The sequence below is a fragment of the Xyrauchen texanus genome, chromosome 38, assembly GCF_025860055.1.
Source record: "Xyrauchen texanus isolate HMW12.3.18 chromosome 38, RBS_HiC_50CHRs, whole genome shotgun sequence".
Lineage (NCBI taxonomy): Eukaryota > Metazoa > Chordata > Actinopteri > Cypriniformes > Catostomidae > Xyrauchen > Xyrauchen texanus.
Genome location: NC_068313.1, coordinates 2,250,790 through 2,265,100, shown reverse-complemented (window position 1 = coordinate 2,265,100; position 14,311 = coordinate 2,250,790). Strand labels below are relative to the sequence as shown.

Genomic DNA, 14,311 nt, shown 5'->3' with positions numbered 1-14,311 from the left:
CTATCACAACAAGGCCTGCCCGGCGGGGAGTGGAGGCTTCACCCCCAGTCGGTCCAGCTGGTTTGGGAACGGTTTGGCAAGGCCCAGGTAGACCTGTTTGCCTCCCAGGAAACCTCCCACTGCCCGCTCTGGTACGCCCTAACAGAGGTTCCCCTCGGGACAGACGCGCTGGCACACAGCTGGCCCTCGGGGCTGCGCAAGTACGCATTTCCCCCAGTGAGCCTTCTTGCACCGGTGCTGTGCAAGGTCAGGGAGGACGAGGAGCAAGTCACGTTAGTGGCCCCCTACTGGCCCACTCGGACTTGGTTCTCGGAACTCAGACTTCTCGCGACAGCTCCTCCCTGGCAAATTCCCCTAAGAAAGGACCTCCTCTCTCAGGGACGGGGCACGCTCTGGCACCCGCGCCCAGACCTCTGCAACCTCCACGTCTGGTCCCGGGACGGGATGCGGAAGAGCTAGCCGGCTTACCGGCGACCGTTGTGAATACAATCAACCAAGCCAGAGCCCCCTCTACCAGGCACCTTTACGCCCTAAAGTGGCGCTTGTTCGCAGATTGGTGTTCTTCCCGAACTGAAGACCCGCAAAGATGCGCGATCAAGTCAGTGCTCCTGTTCCTACAGGAGAGGCTGGACAGGAGGCTGTCCCCGTCCACCCTCAAGGTGTATGTTGCCGCCATTGCCGCCCACCACGATCCTGTAGACGGCAAGTCTTTGGGTAAGCACGACCTGATCCTCAGGTTCCTGAGAGCGCTCGGAGGTTGAATCCCTCCCGGCCAGGCCTAGTTCCCTCCTGGGATCTCTCGGTAGTCTTGGCAGGACTCCAGAGACCTCCCTTCGAGCCGCTTGAATCAATTGGACTCAGGGCCCTCTCTCTTAAGACGGCCCTGCTGATCGTGCTCGCCTCTATCAAGAGGGTCGGGGACCTGCAAGCGTTCTCTGTCAGCGACACTTGCCTGGAGTTCGGTCCGGCAGATACGTCTGTGATCCTAAGACCGCGACCGGGCTGTGTGCCCAAGGTTCCTACCACACCCTTCCGAGATCAGGTAGTGAACCTGCAAACGCTGCCCCGGGAGGAGGCAGACCCAGCCCTTTTGTTGCCAGTGTGCGCCCTGCGCATTTACCTGGACCGCACACAGAGCACCAGACGCTCTGAGCAGCTCTTTGTCTGCTTTGGGGGACGGCAGAAAGGGAATGCCGTCTCCAAACAGAGGCTCGCCCACTGGGTTGTCGATGCCATCACACTGGCTTATCACACCCAGGCCGTGCCCCTACCCTTGCGGGTCCGAGCTCACTCAACAAGGGGTGTTGCGTCCTCGTGGGCACTGGCCAAGGGCACCTCCCTAGCAGACATCTGTAGAGCCGCAGGTTGGGCAACACCCAACACCTTTGCGAGGTTTTACAACCTCTGCGTTGAGTCGGTTGCGTCTGGTGTTTTGTCAGGTCCGAGCCCGTAGAACTTGGTAACACGTAGACCGACCGGCCGGGTGGATCGCTTGCGCCCAGCGCCCTTTTCCTGACGTCAAGGTAAAGTAGTGCGCCTTCTTCCCAGGGCGCCCCACTCCGAGTCGGGACCCTGGTCGATTCCTCCCCAGCCCTCCGGGTCCGCGGTTCAGCGGAGGAACTCGCCGACCCAAGCCACTGCAGATACCCTGATGGCTACCCTGTACTGGTATAGGTGCTCTGCAGGTAAGGCCTCCTGCTCGGACTCCCCCTGTGTGTAATTCCATGGTTCTGTCCCCTTACGAGCGGACCCCCGTGTCTCCCTTAGGCAGTTACAGCTGCCCCGGTCGCCGTGCTGTAGCAACTCCCCCCTTTCGAGGCTGGATCTACCACCGCACCATACTTTCCACACGAGCCCTAAGACGGACGTGTGACGTGTCTACCACTTTTCCTCCCCAAGAAAAAGGGCAGGTGTGGTCTCCGCAGGGTCTGGGTAAGACCCCCTTCCCTATATGCGTGTAAGGGCCCCGGCCGTGATTGCTCTATGCGAGAAACATAGAGAGAAAAGAGGCCCAGCCAGGCTGGCCCGTTCCCATGTTGGCAAACATCGCCTTGTTCCCCTCCCAGGGTAACTAGAAGGATTCCGATGTTCTTATGGGGCATTGGGGAAGGGTACGTGCAGCCAGGTACAGACGATGCGCGGCACTGGATGAAATCCCTGCCCGCCTCTGTATCGGCGGTTCACGTACACGGTTCAGCGCATGGAAAGATTGGAATGGGTCCCCTAGTGTCGCTTCTCCGACACAACGTGGAGAGAGCGACAGAAGGGGAACGTTTGGTTACGTATGTTGTGTCTTTCCTCCGCCATGTCGCTGAACCGAGCCACTGTTGTGGCCGGACCATTTCCGGCTCCTCAGAAAAATCCTGAATGAACTCCCGTATTTGCGCCGCTTAAATACCCGTATGTCCGGGGGCGGGACATGCAAATACCGGCTGCCAACTCTCATTGGCCTTTTTTCATAGATCAGAGGTGGATATCGGTGCTCAAGAGAGACCCCTAGTGTCGCTTCTCCGACACAACGTGTCGTTCCCTCCCTCGGGGAACGGAGGTTACATACGTAACCAAACGTTTTTCTGTATTTGTTTGCAGATTAATTAAGAGTGGAAAGCGATTAGAAATACGCAGGCAAAAAGGTGATTTAGAATGAAAGGATGAAAAATATTTATTTATTTATCATGTTAGGCCAGCAGAGAAGACTTCACTGGCCCTGAGAAATCATTACTGTACAAAAATATGGTAATGATCATGACTCAATATAGGTGTCAAATACGCAATTTGGATTTTTCTATGGATTTACTATTTATATGTGTTTGAAAAAAAAAATTTTATTCTATAAAGTACTGACATCATTTCTCCAAAATTCCAAAATAAAAATATTATCATTTAGAGCATTTATTTGCAGAAAATGATGACTGGCCAAAATAACAAAAAGAATAATGCAAAGAAAACAATTTCTCGCATAGAGTGTAAAGCGGCTGGGGATATCTAAGACTATGAAATGTTATCCTCCAACCCACAATTAGGCTGCTTTAGTTGGGTCTGCCGGAACCAGAAACAGTGATCATGAACAGTGATCATCTCTAACTCTGCAATAAATTTAATGGCATCTATGCTTACATTTTTTTTATTTGTTTCCCTGTCTCAACCTCGGGACTCCTATCCTGAGGTCACCAGAACCGGCTGGATCCAGCTCCATTCCTGCTTCATGTTGGACTCCACTGCTACATTTGTCTATTGATGGACTACGATCTTGAAATGGAATGCATAGACTAACTATTGCCAACAAAAGCCTTCATCTGCCAATTAACAAGGACAATTGCATCTATGTGAACTTCTGCAATTAATCTAGATGGACTTCAAAGACATTGGTCATTAATCCTACAGTTCAAACACAATCGATGTTTAAACACTGACCCTTAACCCTTACTTAGTTTAATAATTTTAAACCATGATTTTACCTATACATAAGTAATATTTACATTATACTCATGATGTTAGCCAGAGGGGAACTGGCCCCCACAGTGAGTCTGGTTTCTCCCAAGGTTATTTTTCTCCATTAATCAACATCTTATGGAGTTTTGTGTTCCTTGCCACAGTCGCCTACAGCTTGCTCACTGGGGTTATTAATACAATTATTATTTAATTATTTTTAAACACAATTTAAATATCGTATATTATAATGTGTCAGGAGGCAAAGGCGCGTCCCGAGACTTTGGTGCTGAGAAAAGACTCAAAGCACTTACCTTGCTCCACGCACCTGGCAGGGGGTGGGTTAGAGACTGAGGAAGAGGTCCTGGAACGGCATCTTCAAATCTCACCAGCGCCAGCCTGCCGGGGATGGGCAGTGCAGGGAGCCGGGAGTGTAGGATTTTGGAACCGGGGTGCCGTGAGAATGGCACGCACCGGCTGGATGACCCAGGGAGTGAGGAAATCACTCTTTTATTGAGAATGTGGGTACCGCAGCCCAAAGGCAGCAAAGCAAAATAAGGATTTTCACACTGTCTTTACACTATAGCTATCCAAAGTAGACATCTTCAGCCTTTTCCAATGTGTTGCCAAATTTGTCAGCTCTGCCTGCAATGTCTCCACTGTGGCACGATCATCAAAGTTGATAAAAAATTTGCTCAGTTCCACTAGAGCAGATTTTGGGAGCCCATTTTGTTGTATTTCAGCAAAATTTTCAGCAAAATTCTTACATTTGATTAATAAATTCAGTTATAATAATAAGATACTATAGGGCTATTACCCATCAAATTAAAAAATGTGCACTGCAATTACAACTGCAATAAATAATGTTATGAGATTGATGTTTTAAATAAACGTTTGAATATTAAAAAAAAAATGCAATTATTAAACATTAAACTAATCCGCCAATAGGTGGCGGCAAGTGACCGTCTTAATTAGTGAGTCATTCATACAAAAGATTCGTTCAAAACGCTGAATCATTCAGTAACAAAACACCGCGCTGCTGTAGCTTTCCTTTGGAACTATTTTAGTCGGTGAAATAGAACAAAAACAGTTAATATGGTTTGTGTCTAAAATGTAAGTAACTTAATAATAAATATTAACTATGCTACTTGTTTATTGAACAATAAATTCAATGTAACATTTTCAATCGTGATAATATTCAGCAAAACAGCTCCCTTAGTTGTGTTATGTTAAACTAAATCATACGTTCTAAATAAAAAAATCAACAATTAGAATTTTTACCTCAGAACATTTCTTCTGTGAGTTTTCTGTGTGCACTCATTTGTTTTCATTTCTCCACGAATGTAACGTTAGACGGGCGCTACCGCTTACATTTGCTAGCAGTTCAATACTAAGTTAACAAAGAAAAAAGTACAGTATTTACAGATGAAACGGACCTGCAATTGAAGCCCTGAACAGGTCAGTAATTTTGCAACATTTTGCTGCATATCTTCTTAGAGTGCTTTCTTTTTTTTTTGTCCTTTCCCTCTCTGCTCCACCTGGCCGTTTTCTCTCCATCATCGGGTGCTGCTCGCATTTTCTGTTTAACCGTTTGTCTGAGGCGTAAAGTCGAATCGTACCCTTGCCAGTCAAGACTAACAGATTCATGATTTTTTAATTTTTATTGTTATTAATATTAATAACAATTTTATTGAATGACGAATTCAAAAATGATCACTGGTAAAGGTAGTAATATAAAATAATAATAATATATTTTTTTTAATAAATAAAAAAAATTAAAAAACGCTGGCTGGCGGCAGGCCAACTTAGTCGTCAGGCCAGCGGAAATTGTCCCGGTGCTCCCGATGGCCAGTCCGGGCCTGGTCGCACATCTCGACCATGTTCAGCCAGAGGTAGCGTTCCTGGACCACGAGGGTGGCCATCGCCTGCAGCACATCAGGGTCGGGAATATCCAGGTGCAGTTCTTTGAGTGCTTTGGCTTGGTGGACCTGCAGGAGAGCCATGGCGTGCAGGGTGGAGGCGGCCTGTCCGGTGGCGCTGTAGGTTTTTGAGGTCAGCGACGACGTCACCTTACAGGCCTTGGAGGGGAGCACTGGGCGCCCTGACCCGAGGTACCAGTCATCAAGCCGTGAAGGCTGTGGGGAGGATGGAGGGTTTCAGTCCAAGCCCACGCTCACGGCAGCCCGAGCAAGCATGTCGGCCATCTGCGCGTCTGCCTCATACTGGGCGAGCTGACCCGAAGGTGGCAGCCCAGTCGAGTCAACGCCTGCTCGTGTATTGCTCTTTTATGAGTGAAAATAAACTCTTTTAGAGAAGGGAAACCACTCTTTCAGACTGAAAGCTCTGTCAAAGCGCCCAGGGGCGTGGACTGCACAGCGTGCAGAGAGAGAACAGTCTGGGGCGTGGCTGTGACATGGCATGGAGCAGGCTGAGGCGTGACGTTGCATGGAGCAGGCTGAGGTTCGGATGTGACATGACCTCAGTAGTTGTGGGCATAGGCAGAGACTCTACCTGTGTTTGTTGGCTTGGGCAAAACAACAGTTACATTCACAATATGTGACACTAGACGATGTCAAACATGAGAGCTTAAAAACAAGGACATGGTTACCAAGTAAACAAGACAACCAATCACAAGACTAAAATATAAACAAGATATAGAAAGAAAAAGACAAGACTAATAACAAAGTAATCAAACAATGAACCAATGAAAACAAGACACATGAACAGCAAATCACATGACAGGAACAGGAACTAAACTTGAAAATAAAAGACATGAAAAAACATGAACCAACAGAATAACATGACAACAAATTTTTGAGCAATCAAATAGTGCGTCTCTGGAAACGATTTGAGGCCAATGACAGATGTTGAGCATACTTGGCTAATGTACATCTACAGTATGTGGGCAAGTTTTTGTCTGCCAAGTCATGACAGTGTGCTGATTCTAATTAAAATCTCCCAACATGAAAGAAACAATGTGATGAAAATAATGTAATTAATAATCCAGTTTATTTTAGTAAGATGACGACAGAATGATAAAACATGGATCACGTTTGATCGCCTGAAATGGAAGTTTATATACTATTCCAGCTGTTATGGGTCTTCCAGTTGTATTCATTCACTTATCAGGTCAAACACATTAGAATCAGTTATCTCAGAATAAGATTCCTCTTAATCTCAGCAGTTAATTACACCTTTCATGTTTTTATTTTTTCAATGGCATAGACATTAGAGAACAGCATTGACAATTGTATCACTACCTGGTTTTTGCCCATATATTCAGAAAATGTTTAACCTAAGACTTTAACATTTTGCATCAAACATCTGTTGATCAGTCAGCAGACATTACCCGTGTCAATTAAATGTATAAATTAATCGAGACAGATACAAATAAAATGGAACTACATGAAGCTTAATGTTATATGATTAATGTAACAGTAAATGAAACATCTCTAAAATGGGTAGTATATTCGATTAAGTAGATGTACATTAGCCAAGTATGCTCAACATCCGTCCATAGTCTGCTAGATTCAACTTTATTGTCATTGTGCAGAGTACAAGTACAAAGACAACGAAATGCAGTTTGCATCCAACCAGAAGTGCAAAAAAAGCAGAAAGGTGAAATGTGATATTCAAGTGTAGACAGGTGGTGCAGGACAAGGCAGGACAAGAAATATATTGCAGTGTTATAAGAGCAGAATAAACATGGCTATGTAATATGAACAGTGTATAAACAACATGTACAGATATGTGCAATGTAGTAGCAGTGACATTAAAAGTAGTACAATAATAAAGATATATACAGTGTATTAGCAGAATATATAATAAGAGTAAATATGGATATTCTGTATGAACCATATAGACAAATATGTACAGTATGTACAGCTTCCCAGATAGCAAAAAATGTCCGCACGGCTTCTTTTTGCCGCCGTCCCCAAGCTGTCGGCTATAGGTGCGTCCCACTGGCGGGGATGAAACGTTTGCCGCCGAATTCGTCACTCCCATTTCTTGCGAGATGCCGCCGGCGATCAGACGGCGGGCCGCCCGCTTCATTTTCTCTGGCGGTTGCCTCGCGGCAATCGACCGCGGCCGGCCGGCGGCAAGCCGCTTTGAAATACAAGGACAGCTTAGACTCTCAAAATCGACCAGCCATGTTGGCTATTATTATTTTTTGCTCCAAAGCCATTAGGGTTTATAACAGATTCTTGACTCTTGATTCCATGATAAGGTAAGGTTTTAGGAAATGACATTTAAATTACTTTGAAACTCTGAAGCGATTATACAGTAATATATGTAAAATATATTGAATTATTTATGCACAGGTGAAAATTGTTTACATTTCTTTGATTGATGCACATTGAGACATGCAATAAACCAAAAATAATTCCTTTTTGTAAAACTTACTTGGCAATAAATATCTTTCTGATTCTGATTAGGTTTTAAAATAGATATTTAATACAGGGTATGAACAATTTAGCAGAATAAATTGATGAAGTTAGACTTTTCACCAATGCCTGTATCAGTGAACAGTGAAAGACATCTGCAACATGGCCAAAATATCGGGTATACTTTAATTATTTTTTATTAATTTGCAACCATGGTGATATCTATCATAAACATGAAAATCCCTGTTTTGACGTGAAGGATAAACTCAATGAAAAAGCGAAATTATCCTCTGGTTTCACAGTTGTGCAGAAATTTCGTTTATGTCTACATTTTTTCCAACCTCGATTTTTTTTGTTATTTTACCTTTTACAGGTTTTGCAATTATGACCTGTACAAATGTTTAAGAAAGTGTTAAAGTCCCTGTAAAGGCAATAAAAAAAATCGAAACGCATTATAAATGTTAAAAATGTATTGCTAAATCACATGACAAAGACTGAACTGTGAAGTTCCGCTGTCGCCATATCTGTTTCCGGTTTACTTGCGCGTCGCCCAAAATGTATTTTTACTCGATGTCTCCAGAATCTTCCTAAAATACGCGTCAGCGATGTTCATCGCATTGTTGATGCCTGGTCCCCTGCTCCGACAAGCAAGAGGGACAAGGGCTTTAAACTCTACATATCGAGTTATCTGCACAACTACAAGGGTAAGTATTTTAATCTAATGTGGTGTGCCGGCAGATAGCGGCTAAGCTAGTTCGCCACGTGTTCATTTTTAATGTAACGTTAGTATGGAAGCTTGTATTTTCTTAGTTTTAAAGCAGACTGTTTGTTAATTTTTGTGATAATTGTGATATCAATTATATTAACTTGCTCTCAGTTTCTAATAAAGATCAGGGCACAGGTGAAGTCACTGTCAGGGCATTGTGTTACAGGTCCACGAGGAAAGCAGATAAACCTCACAGTTGAGTGTATGGTGAAGCTAGAATTAATAAGACCGCAGTTATAGGCTTGTTACTTTAATAGCCCGATGTTCCTGGGGACTCGGCTAAGGTTATTCATGTTTAATGTAACTCAAATCAAATGAAAACAGTTATTGTAGGCAGGTAAGTTTCCCTAGCTGGTCCCCTCTGTGTAAAATGCGTTCTTATTCAAGTTTTCAACTCAGTCACTCATTTAAGATGCAATCTTGTGTTATAAGTATTAGGCTATCATGATTATACAGTGAGCAAGCTATATAAATAAGTATTTAATATAATAAAAGTGTAGAGCAACAACCGAGGGTGTAAGGTAAAGGCTGAATATTGTAGATTTATTACAATATGTTGCATGTTTGAATTAAAATACCTGTGGATATGCAAATTCCCACTAATGAAAGTTTTATGTTCTACAAAGGAGCACACTCTCTACAAAGGCCTGACTGGAGATTTGCCTGATCTATCCGTCCTTCAGGTGAGTAGGGATATAACAATAGCACATTTCACTGTACAGTATGATATATCAACCAAAATCTGTATACCAATATTTCATTTTCTTTTTCCTCCCCTTTTACAAACAAATATTCTGCTTCAAAGAAAAAAAATGAAATTGATGTTATCATAAGGGTTCTTCATTATGAACTTGTATGCCATGCATAACATACTGTGGATAGAAATTACAGGGAAAGTTACTGGTATGATAATTGTGGTTATATTATATTACTGTTATATTTAGTGTATTGCTAATCAATATATTGTTACTTCCCAGATGACAGCGGCTCGCTTCAAGAGCAGGTGAAGCAAGTTGGGACAATGTTGAAGACATTTGCTCAGCACTGGGCAATCAGGTACAACTTGCAAACAACACCTGTGGTTGTTGGTTTAATTCCCACTGGGGCCACCTGTACATGTAGTAGACCTAGATATAAATGTCATAGTTTAGTAGTTGAAGGACCAGGACTGACTACTTTATTCTTTTATTCTGGGAACCCCTGTAGGTGCAGATCAAACCCTAATGCTGCGACGTCTTGGAATTTGGTGATGTTGTGCGTAGCATGGACTGACAAAATGCTATGCTGCAACGTTTCAGTGCCAATGTGTCTGTTGGAGAGTTATCCCTGCCAGGGGATCTGTTACTCCCCCCTAGACACCCAGGAGGATTTGGCGTTGCTTGACAACAGTTTGAGGCAGGATAAAGAGCTCCAGCAACGATTTGTAAGTGTGCCGATTTCGTTTATAACGGTATAGGGTAATCTAAAAAGTACAATTAAGATCGTACACTGCATATTCTACAGTCTGAATCCACAGCCTGTCACATTTTAAATTTATGAGAAGCTTCAGAGAAATGTAATTTGTAACATGTTTTTTTTGTATTTTCAGCTTCGGTTTTTGGCAATTAAATGTGGGAGGGACCTAAAGACAACCGTGTGGCTAATGCTTCAGAGTATCTTCTCTAATCACCTTTCCATCAATACAACCTGGACTGGTGTAGGGGATAAAGCATGTTTTAGAGACATGTTCCTGAAGACCATTGTTCAAAGTAAGTTGGATATTTTTTTTATATTTAAGTAGATGTGTATGACCTTATTACCATTCAAATGGAATGACAGATCTTTATTTTCTACAGGAGCCATCCGGAAGAACCCGGCAACCCAGGATGCCACTGATGAGGTGATCCAGGTTAATGTTACGTGTTACCTGAAAGGAGCATCTGAACATGAAGGTGGAAAAAGGCGCCGCACAGCTGAGAGGGACCCACAGCCGACCCCTTAAACCTAGGCTGACTACTGACACCCCAGCATCACTGACAACTGTAACGCTTTCTTTATCCTGCAGTCAGTAACATCAAGACCCCTAAAAAATCCTGCTAAAAGTGTCAGACTACACTCACCCAATCCACACAGTTCACTGTGGAAATTGCTCTTTTTCTATTTTTTTTTTCTCTCGTGTCCCTGCTTTGAGGGCAGCTCCTTGGATGAATATGGGATGGTTTGTCCTTTTATACAGGCGCACGAGGAATCACTGAAGATATGCCAATTTGCACTGCCTCATTCTGGAGGTCGGGGAAAACCGGTGATTCTTAGCCCACTACGCCACACAGTCCCCAACCTCTCCAGACATTCTGATTGGCTGTGTTCTCTATAGCCAGATTTTCTGCTGTTAATTATATTTATTCCCACTTGTTGTCATGTGAAAGTTGATTGTCAAAATGTATATTATACCTGTTATCCTGCACATTCCTTGATACCAAAGATCTCAATTATTTCATATACAATTTGCTGCTTATTTCATTGTTACAGTGCTTAACTATTCTATTTTTAAATATAGCTTGTAAATCCTAGATTATACATCTAATATTGATATCTGCACTTTATCTGGTATCAAATATTCTACTTACCGTGACTTTGGCTTATTTCAATCCGTCAGTGCTTAACGATTCTATTATAGTTTGTAAATCCTATTTCATACCTCTGATACTTGATATTGCACATTAACTAGTACCAAAAATTCTACTTTCATTCCATCACAGTGCTTAACTGTTATTCTATTGTTACATATAGCTTGTAAATCCTTGTGCCACAGTCAGCATTGCAGTTGGTATATTTTACTCCAGAGCTTTACTCTAAATTATTACCACTTAACCTATTGTTAGAAATGACTTGTAAATATGATGTTATACCTCAATTTATTTGGTATCCTGCACTTTCTTTGGTACCAAATATCCTCATTGCTTGTGTTTACTGGTAATTCTTTTCATCCCAGAGCTGACCTCTTTATATTATTAACAATTATTGTAAGTGTTACAATAGTGTTTTTTAAAAAAAAAAAGAAATTGGAAACCTGCATGTTCTTTTGTGTGTGTGTGTGTATATATAATGTTTGTATTTTTCTGTTATTTATATTTCAGTGATCTGACATCTTGTTTCAATGACAGTTACTGTACTTTGAAATGTGGAATTAAAACGCCAAATGGAAATTTGTCTGGTTTGATCAATCATTATTCTTGATAAACTGCATGCTATAAATATATATATATATAAGCGGCGGCAGATCGCTCGGAAAAAGCGTTTGCCTCCGACGGTCCGCCTTCGATATAACGGCGGCGGAACGGCAGCTGGCCAGCGGGTATCGAAGGCGATAGGAAGGCGGCTGCCGCTTTTTAAAAGCGGCTGCCGCCGGCGGACCGCCGTCAAACGTGTTTGCGATATCGCCATTCTGCCGCCAGCGGACCGCCGACTTATTGCTATCTGGGTTTGTGCAGTGTGGTAACATTATAGAGCAGTAAGAATAAGTGTATGTGCAGTATGAATAGTATGAAGAGCAGTAGAATATGGAATATGTATAGGTGTAATTACAGTATGTACATTTTTAAATAAATAAATCAATAGAACAGAATGGGTGGGATTTGGGAGTGCAAATTGTCAGGGGGTGGTGGGGGTTTGGGGGGGTCAATTGTCACCGGGATGCAGAGCTAGAGTTCAGTAGGGTGACAGCCGCAGGAAAGAAGCTTCCTCTAAACCTGCTGGTTCGGGTGTGGAGGGACCTGAAATGCCTCCAGGAGGGGAGTGGGGTGAACAGGCTGTGGTTGGGGAGGGAACAGTCCTTGATGATGCTGCGTGCCTTCGCAAGCATCGTTTGCCCTGGATTGTCTCGATGGAGGGGAGTGTGGAACCGGTGATGCGTTGGGCAGTTTTCACCACCCTCTGCAGTGCTTTCCGGTCATGGGCAGAGCAGTTCCTATACCAAACTGTGACACAGTTGGTGAGGATGCTCTCGATGGTGCAGCGGTAGAACTTCACCAGGATCTGAGGAGACAGGTGGACCTTCTTGAGTCTCCTCAGAAAGAAGAGACGCTGGTGAGCGTTCTTGATCAGGGTAGAGGTGTTGAGGGTCCAAGAGAGGTCCTCAGAGATGTGGATGCCCAGAAACTTGAAACTGGTGACACGCTCCACCTCAGTCCCGTTGATGAGAATGGGTGTGTGTGTGCCAGCTTTAGACTTCCTGAAGTCCACAATGAGCTCTTTGGTCTTCTTAGTGTTGAGAGCCAGGTTGTTGTCAGTGCACCACGATGATAGGTGCTGGACCTGTAGGCCATCTCATCATTGTTGCTGATGAGACCAATCATCGTAGTGTCGTCTGCAAACTTGACAATGGTGTTAGAGCCATATATAGGTCTCTGCTCTCTTTTATTTTTTTCTTACTTTTAATATATACTGTGTGGACATATTTATATTTATATTGCTTACATTTTAATACTTGTTTTTTAAATTTAGAGAATGTGTGACACATGCGTCTAAAACACCAAAACAAATTCCTTTTATGCGTAAAAAACATACTTGGCAATAAAGGTTTTTCTGATTCTGAATCTGATTCTGAGGTGTGCAGTCGTAGGTGACTAGGGAGTAAAGGAGAGGGCTCAGCACACATCCCTGTGTTAGGTAGGTTGAAGAGGTGTGATTATTTAACCTAACAGACTGAGGTCTGTTTGTCTAGGAAGTCCAGAATCCAGTTACAGAGGGAGGAATTGATGCCCAGTTCACTGAGTTTGGTGATCAGTTTGGAGGGGATGATGCGCTGCGGTGTCTTTAGCAAGACATTAGCAATTCTATTGTTATACCATGGTCTATTCAAATACTCAATTCTGTTTGGCTGGAATACGTTTGTTAAAACTGTTTAATGCAGAAGTAGTTCCAGTCAGTTTGAATCACCATTCTATATTAATATGTCTACTCTGCTGTCCTCTGTAATGAGACAATATGATTTGTAACATATGATAAACATATGATCTAATATTGCTGCACTGCTCAGCACACACCTGCTAGAGGGTATTGCTTGATCACGCATCACTGACTAAAGCGATGAATGCAGACTGTTTTATAAAACCAGACTTTTGTGGTTTAGTAATCATGCAAGACAGTATAGTGATTTCATTTAATTCAATCTTTCGTGAAGCCCTAATGGATACCATGCCGATGTGCCAGAGGTCAAATCAGCTGGTTTCCCCCTCATCATGAACAGTAAGTGCCACTTTTACAACTGTCAAAATCAATGACAGCTGTAACTAATCAATGCTAGGCTCTGCCTCATGCTCTCACTCTACCCAAATAAATCTCACCCCAAATAACAAGACAACATAATTCAAATAAAATAAAACATAGCAAACAATCTTGCTAGTTTCCAAATGTACAAAGCAAATTTACAACTGCAACGCACATCAGTGAGCTCCAGACCAGAGATAGGATAAGCAGAGCTGTGGGATAGCATGGACAGGAACAATTGCATATCTCAACAAGCCTTAATTTGATATCGGCACAAACGTTATACAACCCACAAAAGATCACAAAACTTATACAACCCATTTGATCTCAAAGAATAATCTGCTTTATGGGGGCCTGGTTAGCTCAGCGAGTAAAGATGTTGACTACCACCCCTGGAGTCTTGAGTGGAATCAAGGGCATGCTGAGTGACTCCAGCCAGGTCTCCTAAGCAACCAAATTGCCCGGTTGGTAGGGAGGGTAGAGT

At 43.2% G+C, this 14,311-nt stretch overlaps 1 long non-coding RNA gene across 1 annotated transcript; it reads left to right on the top strand.

Moving 5' to 3' along the window:
• The first annotated feature begins 9,882 nt into the window (after positions 1 to 9,882).
• Positions 9,883 to 10,519, top strand: LOC127631371 (uncharacterized). The gene is made up of 3 exons (XR_007968948.1): positions 9,883 to 10,003; positions 10,169 to 10,328; positions 10,416 to 10,519. It is a non-coding gene; the product is annotated as an uncharacterized LOC127631371 (long non-coding RNA).
• Positions 10,520 to 14,311: the final 3,792 nt, after the last annotated feature.